This window comes from Panicum virgatum, chromosome 5N (genome assembly GCF_016808335.1).
Source record: "Panicum virgatum strain AP13 chromosome 5N, P.virgatum_v5, whole genome shotgun sequence".
NCBI lineage: Eukaryota > Viridiplantae > Streptophyta > Magnoliopsida > Poales > Poaceae > Panicum > Panicum virgatum.
The window spans coordinates 308,005-323,344 of NC_053149.1; the positions used below are offsets into that span (position 1 = coordinate 308,005).

Consider the following 15,340-nt stretch of genomic DNA (forward strand, 5'->3'; position numbering starts at 1 on the left):
AGAATGAGTTGATTTATTACCATCTTGCTATTTCTCATAACCTATAGTAGGTTGATTTCACTAAAATATAGTGGATCAACTCATGATATAAACTTTATGAAGCATGATGTGATTTCACAAAACAAACACACCATAAATGATTTAACTTATTTCTATAATTATTAATTAAAGCATTAATTCAGCAAAATGATAATGTGATATTGAAATTAGAAGATAGCTAAGGAAATAGTTTCTTATAGAAAAAAAACTATATCTACATGAAAACCAAGGTAAGAAGAGATGTGGCGAGTCCTATAGTAAAGGGTTGTAGAAGTAGATGGGATGAATGTTAGGTGGGGGGAAGAGAATATGCACACAAACCAAAAAAAAAAGCACACGAACCATAGAGCGAGCTGTACTACTACCCTTGCTCTAAAAAGAAAAGATATGTGAACAAAAGTTATTTTAAGAGAACTAGCTACTGAAAATATATTTATATGTTTAGTGTCTATATAATTTAAAAGACATAGAAACTAGACGTAATTTCGTTAGAAGAATTCCTGGTGTATTCTTGAATCTTGATCAACCGAACGGGCACTAAGACTACATCCGAAATTACCTTCTTCATGCCGAACTTCCTCCAAGCTCTAGTTTTAGCCCATCAAATCCCGATCTAGTAATTTCTTTTGCAAAGGTTCCCGAATATGAGTACTAGAGCGGTCGATGAGATGCCACCATGAAGGCTGTGAATTGTGAATTTGTGATTGGCCAGGGGGCCATGCCATAAACGCCTCAGTGCGCCGTTGTGGCCCGGCGAGTCTCCCTCCCGCAGCTAGATTAATAATAAAAAAAAGGTTAACCTCATGACTTTGCTCTGTATATAGAAAGTCATCACCAAAGATGAAAGCTACAATGCAAACGTCAGTCAAGCAACTTGCTATGTCAAGAAATGCAAACGTCAGTCAAGCAACTTGCTATGTCAAGAATAAAAGGCAATGAATTAGGAGATGGTGACATTGATACCTTCCATGATAATATTGCTAATCTTTTGTTTTGATTACTGCAAGGCTTGGTTGCTATCCTTGTTTTTTTTTTTTTGAGAATTACCATGGCGCCGTTCGTGTCCAAGCTGCTCTCGCCGCCTCAGTCCCACGTCTCCTCCACTCCACCTGGGGCCGCCGCTTCCTGCCCCGAGCAACAGTGGCATTGCCCAGTCCGAGCCCGGCCCGCCGTCGAATCGCGCCGCCACCGGCGCCCAGGTACCGTGCGCGCGCCCCATTTCCTGCTCCATCTTCCGTCCTCAGTGCTCTTGAAACCTAACCCACCCCAGGCAACGATCGTTAAAAGTCACTGGGGACCTCTGTATGCGCCCGTACAGCCGGAGTCCAGCGAGGCGCTTCGCCCCGAGCTGCGCCTCCGCATCAGACCGACGAAGACGGGCATGGCCACAGCCGAGGAGGAGGAGGAGGAGGCGACAGAGGAACTCGACGGCCTTCCGTTCGTCCAGCTGTCTTCGGACATTCTCCAGACGGAGCTGAGCTTGCTCAAGGCCGACGCGCGCCCGTCCGGCGGCGACACGCCTCTCGGCATCACCGCTGTTGAGAACAAACAAAGACGGCGAGGATGGTCGCCTCTCGGGAGAAACAGAAACGGCTGCTTACCCGGCTGCCATGAACGGTACGCTGGTGCTCATTGTTTTTGGACTACCCGTTGACACGTCTCCAACTGAACTCAACCCAACCGCGTGACGCGATGACGAACAGCGTTGTATGCATCGCCGGGAACGTGACCGAGCAGCTGTGGAACTTCACCTGGCCCGCCGCCATCGCCACGCTGAACCCCAGTCTCCTCCCCGTCGCCGTCCTCGGCTTCTTCTCAAAGGTGCGCCATGCATGCTCTGCTCTGCCTTCCACACTCTGTCTCTGCAGACTACTAGTTCTTGGCGGCCCGACGGGCGATCCGAATCCGGCGCGTGCGCAGTTCGTGGTGTTCTTGGTCGGGGATCTCGTGAGCTCGCTGCCCCGGATCCCCGCGTACCGATCACTGACGGCGATCCAGACGGCGGCGCACCTGGTGTCGGCGGCGATGGTCACCTACGCTACGCCTTCGCCGTCCCTCGAGCTCCGTCTGCCTCGGCGCTGCTCCTGCAGCCGTGGTTCGCCGTCGACCGCCTCTCCTGCTTCTCCCTCGGCGTCATCGCAGAGCGCGACTTCGTCGTCCAGGTACACGTCATTGCCAGATGTTCAGACGACGTGGAATCATGAGGATGATGATCAGAGCTCTGATACTGTGGCTGCTCAACTAGCTAGCAGGGTCGATCTCGTCTGCGAGACGGCCGGGGCGTCCATCTTCGCCGTGCTGCTGTCCAGGAACGACCCGGTGACCTGCGTGAGGCTCTCCTGCGCCCTGCCCCTTCTGGTTTTCCTAATCGGCGCCATGAACCGGCTCACCGACGGCATCTTCGACCACTCTACTAGCCATAGTCCGGTGGACCCGCTCGAGCGTCCAGCTGGACGACATGGGCGGAGCGCGGCGGCTGTCGGCAAGGCCTGGGCGGAGACCATCAGGCGCTCTCATGACCACCTTCCTCATCCACCACGGCGTCAGCGCGTCGGTGCTCGGCGGCGGTGGGGATTCTGGCCACGTTCGTCACTCCATACCTTGTCGAGGAGCTGGGCATTCTCAAGGTCCGTCAGAACAGTACATTGCTACATGCCTGCCACAAACATAACAACGCGGTCGATCGTGACAGTCCTGACACCAGCGCGTGTTCTTCGTTCCGTGCACCGTGACAGGCTGGTGGCGCAGAGCGCGCTCCTGGGCGCGGCGGTCGCGGTCTTCCTCGCCGGCCGGCCCCGTCTCACGGCGCGGCGCCCTCTTCACCTTCCTCGGCTTCATAGTAAGATCACCTATCGACACTTTGGCAAAAATCAATACACTAGAATCCGAGGGCAAGTGTTCGCCGAGTCACGAAAAGTTAACCAAGCGTGCCAGTCAATTTGACCTGAAATTGACAAAGGAGAAAAACAAAGTAAAATCCGAGAGCGTATCGGCTGGAATTCCGAATGTCTCGGGTGGCGTATCGGCAAGGCTCTGCCGATACAGAAAAAGATAACAGATCGGGTAAGATAAACGTGTATTAAAAGCGATCTAAAGGAGATCGGCAAGAGGCTGCCGATATCAGTATACAATAGACGGCTTTGATCTAAACCGACACGTGCCAGAAAATAATGCACAAACCCACGAATGTATGGATCTGAACAAAGTTGAGCTCATAACTAATGTAACCGGCTTTGCAAGATTTAACGAGAAAACAAGAGAACTAACAGCCGATTAAATAGATCATGAAGCCGTGTAATTTGTGAATAAATCTAGACGAGACGACAGCGATGCGCATGGAAGTCAAAGCCTAGATGAACTCGATAACTTTTGAATAGATTTGAACGAAACCACAGCGATGCGTCCGGTAGCTAAAGCTCAAATATACTCGGTAAAACGAAAACTCACCAGAAAATCAAGTCGCTCGAATGTGAGGCGTCCTTGATCGACTTGAAAGAACTCGTCGAAAAAAAAAAGAAAAGGTGAAGTCGCCGAAAAAGTGCAAAGGAATTGTAAAGTTGTGTTGTATTGGATGTGTATCAAGTTTTTCCAGTCCCTTACAACTGATATATATAGGCTAGCGCTATCAAGTCCTAACCGATCACGGCAAACATTACTTGACCCTAAAAAAGACTATCTAAAAGATAAACTACTTAAAATATTACAACCGAATCATCAAGATTCTCGTAGAGTCCGGATCCTCTTCTCCTTCCTTGACTTCAACGGCAACTCTCCATCGGCCGAGCACCAGAGCTAGCGGATCAGCATCTTCGCAGAATATTCTCCTGGCCCATCGGACGGACTTCCATCGGCCGATTCCAATCATGTGTATCATTTGGTTTCTTCCAAATCAGTCATCTTCCCTTCATAAGAATCAACTTCCTTGACACGTGTCAAAAAATAGTGTCAACACTTCTATTCTCATCACGGCGGCATGGAGACCCTGAGCTCAATCGGAGGACGTGATGAACGCCATGATGATATGTATGCATGCATATGCAGGTGGCGTCGCGGCTGGGGCACATGGCGTACAGTGTCGTCGGGCTGCAGATGGTGCAGACAGGGAACCCCATGGGGAAGGCCAAGCTGATCGGCGCCACGGAGATCGCCGTGGCCAGCCTCGCCATGATGGCCGTCGCCAGCGTCGCCGCGCACTTCGGCTGGCTGGCCGCGCTCTCGGCCGCGTCCGTCGCCGCCGCCGCGTGCCTGTTCTGCGCGTGGCTGGCCAACCCCACCGACGAGCTCAAGAGACTCTTCCCATGCTGATTTAGCTATACTTACTGCTATATATAGGAACTAAAGAGGCGCAAATTTTTTCTACTCGTCAATGACCAAATGTGTTGTAGGTATATATATAGCTCCAAAATTTTGCATGTTCTGCGTCCAATGTTTATTTATCTTAATAAGACTAGGTTAAAGATCACACTTGGCAATAGAGCAAAAGCATCTTTTTGGCGCTCTGCCCGGTTGAATGGCGAACGCCCGAAGGATTTTGAACCCTTTATATAAAAATAAATAAATAAATAGGTGAGGGATAATAATCTCTTAGCTTTGGCAAGGACTATAGGAGGGGTGGAATTTAATCCTAGGACCAAGTTACATGGAAGCCCATTGCATCTGGGGAGTGCAGAGCTCACTCGGCATACTTGGCACAATTTATAGGCGCCATAAGCCCATAAACACAGATTTTTGACAAAGTTAATTTGGAAAACTTAGACACCTCCAACTTGCAAGTTCGTTGCATGGCTAACAATGCAAAATCAGTCTATGGACGGTTGATCGGCTTCTAGCTCTCGGTTGGCCCAATCAACAATATTGTACTCTCTAAGTGAATCAGTCATCTACCTTTTTACCAGCTGCATATATTCAAAATGGCTATGGGAAGCGATATGTTAATGGACGCTAACAGGTGTTTTTGATGTAAAGCAGCAAGATCGTTGGCACTTCTTGTCACTTGGGAGCTACGGAGGGAGCAGAACTCACGTCTTTCAAGCATCAGCATAAATCTCCGATGATGATGATTGCAAAGATCAAGCAAGAGGCTAAACTATGGCGTAGTGCGAGAGCCAAGCAACTTAGATTGTTTGTCTCTTATGCTTTGAGGGCCTTTGCTGTAGTTACGTCTTTCGTTTGTACTTTGGAACTTTTCTCAAGTCACAGTGCATAAGACTTGTAGATGCACTTACTTGTAGTGCCAAAAGCAAAGGACGAGTGCAGAGCATTGGCCATGGCCGAACCTAAATTTTACTAGACCAGTGGATGGATCACGCATTTCGCCTGACTAAAAAATTCGCTAGACCTCAACCAAACCATACATTGGCTAGGAGCTGTGAGGGGCCGATGAGAGCCGGGGACGGGGACATGCCTCCGCCTCCTCCTCCTCCTCCGCCGCCGCCGCCGCCGTCCGGTGACCCACCGGCGGCAAAACCCCCTTTGCTGGACACTTTGTCCCCAGCGAAAACCTTTCCCACAAACCCACAAACCTTGCCTTTCTCTTCTGTGGAGGAGGCGCTGGATCTGCAGTACTACTCGGCTTCGGAGTCGTCGAGTCCTGAGGATAGGACGATCAAGACTGATGGAAGGGACAAGGATTCAAGCCGCGCTTCTGGAGGTCTGAGGTCCGGGCTGCGGAAGGATGGGCAGAAGCTGCGCTCGGTCGTTGTGAAGCTGACAGCGCACCGTGTCTCCTATAGGGATGCACATGTTGGGGTCCAGACCTTTCGACCACGAATCAATGCTGCTGCTCAAGCTAGGGGTGGTTGGAGCGTGGAGAGGAGAAAGTTGCAGGGTGAGCGCACCCCGGTTTGGGACCGCCTGCAGGCTCGCATTCATGGCCAAGCTAGGGGGTAGTTGGGTCTTCATGGCCGGGATGCTCGCCGGATCCCCGCTCTGGAGCATCTGGGTGACCGTGTTTACTCCCCCTTGAGCCTCATTCACTCTCTCAGGGCTAGGGCTGGGGATAGATGTTTCAACTGCTTTGCTCGTGACCACCGTATAGCTCAGTGCAGAGACCCGCCGCGCTGCATTTTGTGCTCCAAGTCCGGCCACAAAGCTCGCTATTGCAAGGCAGGCCGCGGGGCTAGTTTTGCTGAGTGGAAACCTATTGTGAGGGGGCTGGAGTTGGGGGACGAGGCGAAGGGGTCGCCGGTGAGGGAGGATGGAGCTCATCCCGGGAGATCCGGAGCATCGCCCTGCCTGGGTGACCGCTTGTGCGCCTCGCACTGGGGCCATCAGGGAGGCGGAAAGAGATGTTCAGCTGCACTCACTCGTCGGGGTACTGCTGGATGCTAGGGCGCGCCTGACTTGTGAGCAGGTGCACAGGGAGGTGTTTCACCAGCTTCGCATCCCGGGGTTTGCTGTGGCGGTTTCCAAGCTCAAGGACGCCACCTTCCTACTTCGTTTTGAGCAGCCGGCTCAGCGCAATGCTGCGCTGGGGCGTCGACATCTCTCTGTGGGCAACACTAGCCTTCATCTCATGCCTTGGACACGCCAGTTCGGAGTTGCAGCGACGAGCAAGCTCAAGTACCGAGTACGTGTTTGTATTGAGGGTGTTCCTGCTCATGCAGCAGATATTGATACTATTAGCAAGTTGTTCTCGGCTGAGACTGTCGTGGACAGGATTGATACGGAGAAGAGGAGGGAGGAGGAGAGGGCCTGTGTCTCACTACCAGAAACCCGTTGTTTACCGTGTGCCAGAACCTTTACCGTGTGCAATATGTCGGGCACACGGCAAACATGCTCTTTGCCGTGTGCGCTTTACCGTGTGCGGCACACGGCAAAGGGTTTGCCGTGGGCTTTTGGGGCTTTACCGTGTGCCCATGGGCACACGGCAAAGGGGGGGGTCTCCCGTAGTGTCTGTGTCTGGATTACTACTTTGGATCCGGATGCCATTGCTATGGAGGGTACACTGAAGCTAGAGGAGCCGGTGGAGTTCTCGGAGGAAGAGTATCATGAGTTCATGGTGCAGATGGGGGACCCAGACATGGGGCTGCCAGAGGTCCGGCCGGGTATTGCAACGCTGCTTGACTATGAAGTTTTGCTGCACAATGATGAGATTCTAGATTTTTCATCACCGCCAAGTAGCCCCTCCTCGAAGAGTTATGGCAGTGGTACCAGTGGGATTCCAGCGGACTCGCCTGAGAGGGAGTGGCCGATGAAGCATCACTTCCACTGGCAGTTTGGGGTTCCGGATAGGAGGAGGTCGCCGCCGAGGGTGCCGGTGCATGACAGGCTTTCTGGCCGAGGTTACAAGGTTATGATGAAGTGGTGCAGCAGGCCTGGAATAAGCAAGTGAGGATCACAAATCCTTTCTTGCGTTTGCACATAAAATTGCAGAGAACTAGTACTGCTCTAAGGAGATGGGCAAGATCTTTAATTGGGAATAATAGAGTCCTTTTGTGTGCTGCCAAAATGTTAATTGGAATTCTAGATGTTGCTCAAGACTACAGGCAACTCAGTGTGCATGAGATCCATCTGAAAAGGGACTTGAAAGTGAAACTGTTGGGTATGACGGCTGTGGCCAAACTGAGGGCAAAGCTGTCAGCGAGGCTAACTGCAATTAAAGCTTCTGAGGCAAGCTCAAAACTATTTTACATGCAGGTCAATGGTAGGCGACGGAAGAACTTTATCCAATCCATCAGAACGGATGATACAACACATTTCCTACATCAAGACAAAGCCGAAGTAATTTTTCAACATTACAGTTCACTTTTCGGTCCTCCTCTGCCAAGAACAGCAACTCTGAATTGGGAAGCACTGCAACTTCAGCGCCATGATCTAGCACATCTAGAGGATCCTTTTACTGAGGAAGAGGTTCAGGCAGTTATTAGTGATATAGCTGCTGACAAGGCGCCAGGTCCTGATGGGTACATTGGGCTGTTCTTCAAAAGGAGCTGGCAAACAGTTAAAGGTGATATCATGGCAGCACTGGACTTTTTCCACCAATAGCATGACCAGTACCTCTTGCTGTTAAACAAGGCCCACATGGTACTGCTGCCCAAGAAGGAGGATGCACAGGGCATTGGGGATTTCAGACCCATCAGTCTAACTCACTCCATCGCTAAGTTGATCTCAAAGATACTAGCAACCAGACTTTCAGTGGAGCTAAATGCATTGATTTCTAGAGCTCAGAGTGCTTTCATCAAACGAAGGAGCATTCATGACAATTTCCTTTATGCACAGAACCTTGTGAGGGACTTGAACAGGAGGAAAAAGCCGGGGTTATTCCTTAAACTGGATATAGCAAAGGCATTTGACAGTGTGCGGTGGGACTTTCTTATGGAAGTCCTTGAGCAGCTTGGTTTTCAGGCAAAATGGAGAGCTTGGGTCTCGTCGCTTCTGGGATCGAGTTCCACATCTGTTCTGCTCAATGGGGTCAAGAGAAAATGGGTTGGGCACTTTCGGGGGCTAAGGCAAGGAGATTCTCTATCTCCTTTATTATTCATCATCGCTATGGAACCACTGCAACGCTTGTTTGATCTAGCTGTCTCAGATGGACTTCTGTCAGATATAGGAGGCCGAACTGTAAAACTGAGAGCAAGCTTATACGCAGATGATGCTGCTATTTTTCTGAACCCGGTTAGCAGTGAGGTGCAGGTTGTCTCCACTTTACTTCAGATGTTCGGTCAGGCTTCCGGTCTACACATAAATCTCAGTAAATGTGATGTTTATCCGATTCATTGTGACTCTGTCAACTTGGAGGAGGTGCTGCAGGGTTTTCCTTGCCCTGTCAAGAATTTTCCCTGCATTTACCTAGGTTTACCGTTGCACACCAGACAGCTTCGCCGCGTTGACATTCAGCCGATCATTGATAAAGGTGCCAACTGGTTGCCAGCGTGGAAGGGTCGTTTCTTGAACAAGTATGCGCATCTCAAATTGATGAATACGGTGCTCACATCCAGGGGCGGAGACAGGGGGGATGGACAGGGGCCTGCCCCCCCCCCCTCCCCAAATTTACATTAGAAATTTAAATTTTGATTAAATTTTTATATAAATTTGTATGGTTGGCCCCCCTAATAATGAAAAAAACAACTTTCTGGCTCCACCCCTGCTCACATCCATCCCAGTGTACTTCCTCACTGTATTTGAACTGAAAAAATGGGCGGTCAAGAAGATTGATAAGATCAGAAGGGCTTTCTTGTGGAATGGGAATGCCGAGGCTACTGGAGCGCAGTGTCTGGTGGCTTGGGACAAAATCAAGAGGCCCAAAATTGCTGGAGGGCTGGGTGTACTCGATCTGGAAAAATTCAGCAGAGCTTTGCGTTTGCGCTGGTTGTGGTTCAAGTGGACGGACCTAGAGCGGCCTTGGGTGGGATATGACATCCCTTGCTCGGACACAGATAAGCAGTTATTCAGATGCTCAACGGTGGTTACATTGGGTGATGGCTGCTCGGCCTTGTTCTAGGAGTCGACGTGGTCAGACGGTGTTGCTCCTCGGGATCTTGCACCAAAACTCTACAAGCTGGCGTGGCGCAAGGGCCTGACCGTCAGGGAGGAGGTGGAGAATCAAACCTGGACCAGGGGACTTTGGAGGATGTCAAATGCTGAGGAGATGGCTTAGTTTATTCTACTGTGGGAGAGAGTGCAGGAGGTGGTGTTCTCTGATCAGTCGAACATAATCTCTTGGAAGTGGACGGCAAATGGTCAGTACTCTTCCAAATCAGCATATGCAATTCAGTTTGCGGGTTCTTACTGCACTTTCAACTCCACTGCTATCTGGAAGGCAAAGACTGAGGGCAAACATTGTTTCTTCGGATGGCTGTACCTCCAACAAAAAATTCAGACTGCAGACAACCTGACGCTCAAAGGGATTCCGTGTGATCCGCAGTGCTGCCTTTGTGATCAAGCACTTGAATCGGCAGCACACTCTGTCTGCAGTGCCCTTTTGCTCAGGAGGTCTGGTTTCTGGTTCACGTCTGGACGAAGGGTCTTATTGCTGTGCCATCATCAGATGCTCATGTTGAGGATTGGTGGAACGAGGCTCTTTCGCGGGCTTCGACGCACAACAAAAGTCATTTTGCGGCTGTCCTTCTATACACGATTTGGAATATCTGGAACGAAAGAAATAGGAGGATTTTCCAAGGTTTGGCGCAGTCACCTGTTCGAGTGCTCAGCCTAATTAAATAGGAGATGGCGGTTAGGCACCAGGCCTGTGTAGCACGAGGGTTTAACTAGTGTAGTCATGTTGTTTTTTAATCATGAGTCTGAGTGTTCTTTTCTTTTATGTAATCACAACCTATGTAAGACCTCGCATGCTTCTTCTTCTTATATGATCTGGCAGTGCTCCTGCCTTTAACTTCAAAAAAAAAGAGAGCAAAGGACGATTAATGGGGAGACATGACTTAAAATGGATTATGATGGAACTAATTGCTTTAGCAGGACAAACTATATATAACTCTATCATACATTGTTCAGTTAACAACATAAACATGTATTGGTGTAGCATGCAAAATAATGTTCCAAAGCTTAACTGGTTCCTTAATATGTTGACTTCAATACCATACAAGTTGGTTCGACACATAGAAAACAACTTCAAATCCACAAGCATACCATACGAGTTGGTTCCACACATAGAAAACAACTTCAAATCCACAAGCATAGGTCCTCTAGCCTTGAAACTTAAAATAGATTTCAGTGACATAATGAGATCACTAAAACATCACAAAAGACTATTAAATCGTCCATGGCAAGCAGTGGCAGAGCATCGGCCTCACTAAGATCCATCTTTGGCTGCAGCACAGCAGGCATCACTCCACAGCATCAGCTTGATAGTTGGATTCTTTTTCGTCCACAGAAACTGTTAAAACAATACAACGAAACAGCATAAATATTAGGTGAAGTACCCTAGTTTGATTGAGATGTAAGGAATCAGTTCCGAAAAAAATAGTCACATTTCCATTGTGCCATGCATACTCCCTCAATTCCAAACTATAATACATTTTGGCTTTTCTGGATACATTAGTTTCACTATGTATCTAGATATAGTGTATTTCTAAGTGCATAAAAAAACTATGTATCAAGAAAAGACAAAATGTCTTGCAATAATTTGGAATGAAGTTTTTAATGGCCTTACCACCGTACATACACACATAAATAATTTAATTCAACTGGGAAACATAAGCTCAGGGACTGCAGGTTTTAGTAAGGATAAAGAAAACATAATCCCTTATGGGCTTGACCCCAAGTAATCAGTATATAACCAAAATAGTTTCTACTTGCTTGCACAGCTAGAAAATAGCTTATTAGTACCGGTCATGGGGATGGCTTTGTACCGGTTGTTTCAACAGGTACTGGCCGGCCGGTACTAAATGGATGGCCATTTAGTATCGGTCGCATCAACCGGTACTAAAGACAGACAATAAAGACGAAAAAATGCATGCAATTTTGAGGAATCGAACACACAACTTCAGTCTTCACGCGGAGCTTACTTTATAATCCCACCTACACAGCACATGTGAGTGCATTGAAGATGCCATCCTTTTGAAGTAACCGAAACAGACCATTTAGTACCGGGCCATAACCATTTAGTACCGGGCCATAACACCAACCGGTACTAAATGCCACCATTTAGTACCGGGTGGTGTTATTACCCAGTACTAAATGGTTGGGGGCCCGGAAGCTATTTAGTACCGGGTTGTAACACCAACCGGTACTAAATGATGGCATTTAGTACCGGGTAGTGTTACAAACCGGTATTAAATGGTTTTAGGAGCTACTGTGCTATTTGACCGGTACTAAATGGACATTAGTACCGGCTCAAAAGCAACTGGTATTAATTGAACGTGGACGAATAGCCCTTTTTCTAGTAGTGTTGGGAACATCAATTCAATTAAGACACAGCAGCCCTCCTAATAGTTTGCTAGAATTACACCCTCACATTTGTTCTTATCTTGCTATAAGTTCACTTCCTCATCATTGGCAACTGAAATCAGTGGGTACAAGGGAAACAACTGTTAGGACACACACATATGGACCTATGGCTGGAACCCACCTTTTCCACTGATACACAGATGCCCATGCCCATCTGTCCACTACGAATATCTAGTTGTTCAACAATTTGCAACATTACTAACTGAAAGTGTAAAATAAACTAATTAGTGTACATCCACTTATCATCTTTCTAACATCTAAAAGTTCAAGCATTTGTGATATTACTAACAGAGCAATACAAATAATAAAATAAAATGACAGTATGTCCGATTCCAAGAATCAAGAGTATATAAAAAGAACACAAGAGTAGGCATCAATTCAATTTGCAGAAAATATATGATACAAGAAGCCAATTAGTTATACCTGGGTCAGTAGCCGAACTTTTTAACGCCATCTTGGGCTTCGTTTTTTTTTTTTGGTCTCGAATCACCTTGGGATTCGTATACTTGGAGATCCTACTAAGACAATAGATGCGTTCACAAAACGGATGACCTTGCTCACCAATGGAAGCCACATGCTTCAGTGTACCTTGCTCCTTCATGTCAACAGCAAGAAACCATGCTTTGGGGTGCAGATACTTTTCCCTTGCCACCAAGACCAAGTACACAATGTCGTCTGCACCATTGGGACAGAGAGTGGGCTGACAAACACTGAGGTTGTGCAATTCTAGCTGTTGTTGTGCTTGTGCTGTTGCCACAGCGGCCTGGTCATTGCTGTGATCTCGTGGTGGTGGTCTACATGGCAACCCAGATCCCTCCAGCATCCGTGCGTCAATGGTGATGTTGGAAGCCTGGACGCTGCGTTCCTCGTGCCAATCCTCCAGGGAGTCGCTCATCTTGCTGTTGCTCCACGTGGTGACCTCCCAATCAAGAACCTTTATTTCTTCCCCGTAAAGACCCCTGGTAGCCGCATAAACAGGAGGAGGAGACTCGTTGCGCTCCAGGTGCACAAGCATGGGACAGCCCTTGTCTCTGTTGAAGGAGACGCCACGGGTGTGCCCTCCGAAGTCTAGCTCCACTCCCAACCCCTTGTTCAGGCTCATCTGCCTCGATGGCAGTGGGATGGGCACTCCACGAAGGGAAGAGTCGGGGCGGAGCACGTCGCAGAGCAGGATGGTGCCATCCTCGCCTCCGATGGTGACCACGGCGGCGTTGTAGTGGCGTAGGAGCGCAACGCAGTACATGGGAATCCTCTTTCCACTGCGGCGGTTCCACGGACACCCTGCGCGTCGTCCAGGTGGAGTTCTCGGAGTGGTACAGCTGGAGCTCGTACACGTCGTTCCTGCCTATGTCCATCAGCGACGCGACGGTGTAACAGCCCGTCCGGACGAGGGAGGAGGCCGACGTCTTCCCCTTGGAAGACGGGGTCCGGGGGGCTCTCGAGCAGATCGAGCGACGGGTATTCGGTGGAAGCCCGGTAGACGTAGTAGTCGTGGGAGTGCTTAAGCGAGAGGTGGCCAGATTTGCGCCCGACGTTGACGCGGAGGAGGAGGAGGTCGTCCACCGAGCAGAGGATGAATGGATCCACGAACGGGTTCAGATCGTCGGAGGCCACGTACACGATGGAGGGCTGCGGTGGGGGGTTTCAGCAGGAAGGATACCTGGATGAGCGCCCCGTTCCTGTTGAAGGTTGTGGCGGTGGTGCGGTTCTTGTGGATGCCGACGACGGCGTCGACGTTGAGGAGGACATGGGAGGGACGTCGTGACCCAGTACCATTACATCGGGACAACGACGAGTTCGTGTCCGCCAAAACAGCAGATCCACCGGTGGACGGCATGGTTCCGGTTGCAAGGAGCTCCCGGATCCACTTCGACTTCATCCTCCCCTCGGAGGAAGGAGAGGCGGCGCCGGAAGCGGGGAAAGGATGGCGAATTGGGGATCAGGGATGTCTGTCAGGTAGATATATGTTCCTACGATGGGCCTTGGCACGATAATATATTTTTGCTCAGTAATTCAATTCGGTCTTATAATTTGTATTGGCAGATCTGTTGACGTTATTGTGGCATATGGGCCTAGCTAGCAGATTAAATTAGATAAACATGGCTATCCTATTAAAAAATAGGGTTAGTTGGATCCATGCCACTACAATTTCTTGAAGTTGGATTTCATGTTGAAATCCATGTCATTGAGTGGCATGATTTTGAACATGAAACCCAATTTCACGGAGTTGTGGTGGCATGAATCGAATTTTCCCTAAAAAATAACCAGGCGTTTGATGTGTACCAAATTCAATTGACATGTTTTACATTAGTAGGTAGAATTGAATGATAAGGCATTAATTTCATAAAGGATAGGATGGGACTGGCGGCGGCGCTACAGTAGGGAGTAGGTGTATACTGTATCATCTAATATGGTCATACCATCATATATCATGGACAGAAGGTACTCCATATCTATCTACTACTCTTTCCATCCATAAAAGAATATAATTTTAGCAGAGTATCAAATTAAAGTATTTTTTATTTTATTTAACTAACACATAAGTATGATTAAATTTGTCATGAGATATGTTTTCATACTATGCTTTTTTTTAACGAACCACACAAGATAGTGCGAGTTTCTATTGATATAGCAGAAGAATACAATACTATAGTCCTGTGAGACCATAGGCAGGAAAAAAACAAAAAATAAAAAAATAGATACACCCGGTTGGATTGGGACGTCAACACGGGAAAATTCGCAACACGACTCTCCCGAGGGACACCACACCTCAACTCTCATCCGGTTGGATTGGGGCATCAACACGGTTAAACACTCAAAACTGCAGAGCCACGGCGGCCGAGTAAGTCAAGTTGTCATGACAGCCAACCTCCTTCTGCCTAGGAAGTTGTCGTCGAAACACGATCCCGCGTCGATAAGAAGTCAAGAAAAACAGACCGCACCACGCCGAGAAGGCCACCGCTATGCAGGACCTGTCGCTGTAGTGCCGCTGCCCCAGCAAACACCATCTGACAGAGTGAAACCATCGAATCCAGACCTCTCGCAGGCTGTCTCGCCGTCACCACTGCGATGACACAACGCACGGGGGCCTCGCCACACCCGCAGCTGGACCTCCTCCTCGCTCTCGTCGCCATGCAGAAGACACCGCACGCGGGGCCTCGCCACATCCGCCAAAGTACTCCGTGCCACGGATCCGTTCCTTAAGTCGTCATCAGGATGATGAATGGTGTTGCCCCGTCTTTCAAGATCCCCATCAAATAGCCGAGCCGTGCCCGCCGAACGACCGCATCACGTTGCGCCACCCACGCAACAGCCTCCGCCGCCATACTAGCAAGCCAAGTTGTCGCTTGCGCCATCTTTCGACGATGTACCACACCGGAGTTGCTGAGCAAAG

General features: G+C 49.1%; 1 pseudogene; it reads left to right on the forward strand.

The window, feature by feature from the left end:
* Positions 1 to 1,731: 1,731 nt before the first annotated feature.
* On the forward strand, positions 1,732 to 4,451 carry LOC120672744 (annotated as a pseudogene).
* The last annotated feature ends 10,889 nt before the right edge of the window (positions 4,452 to 15,340 follow it).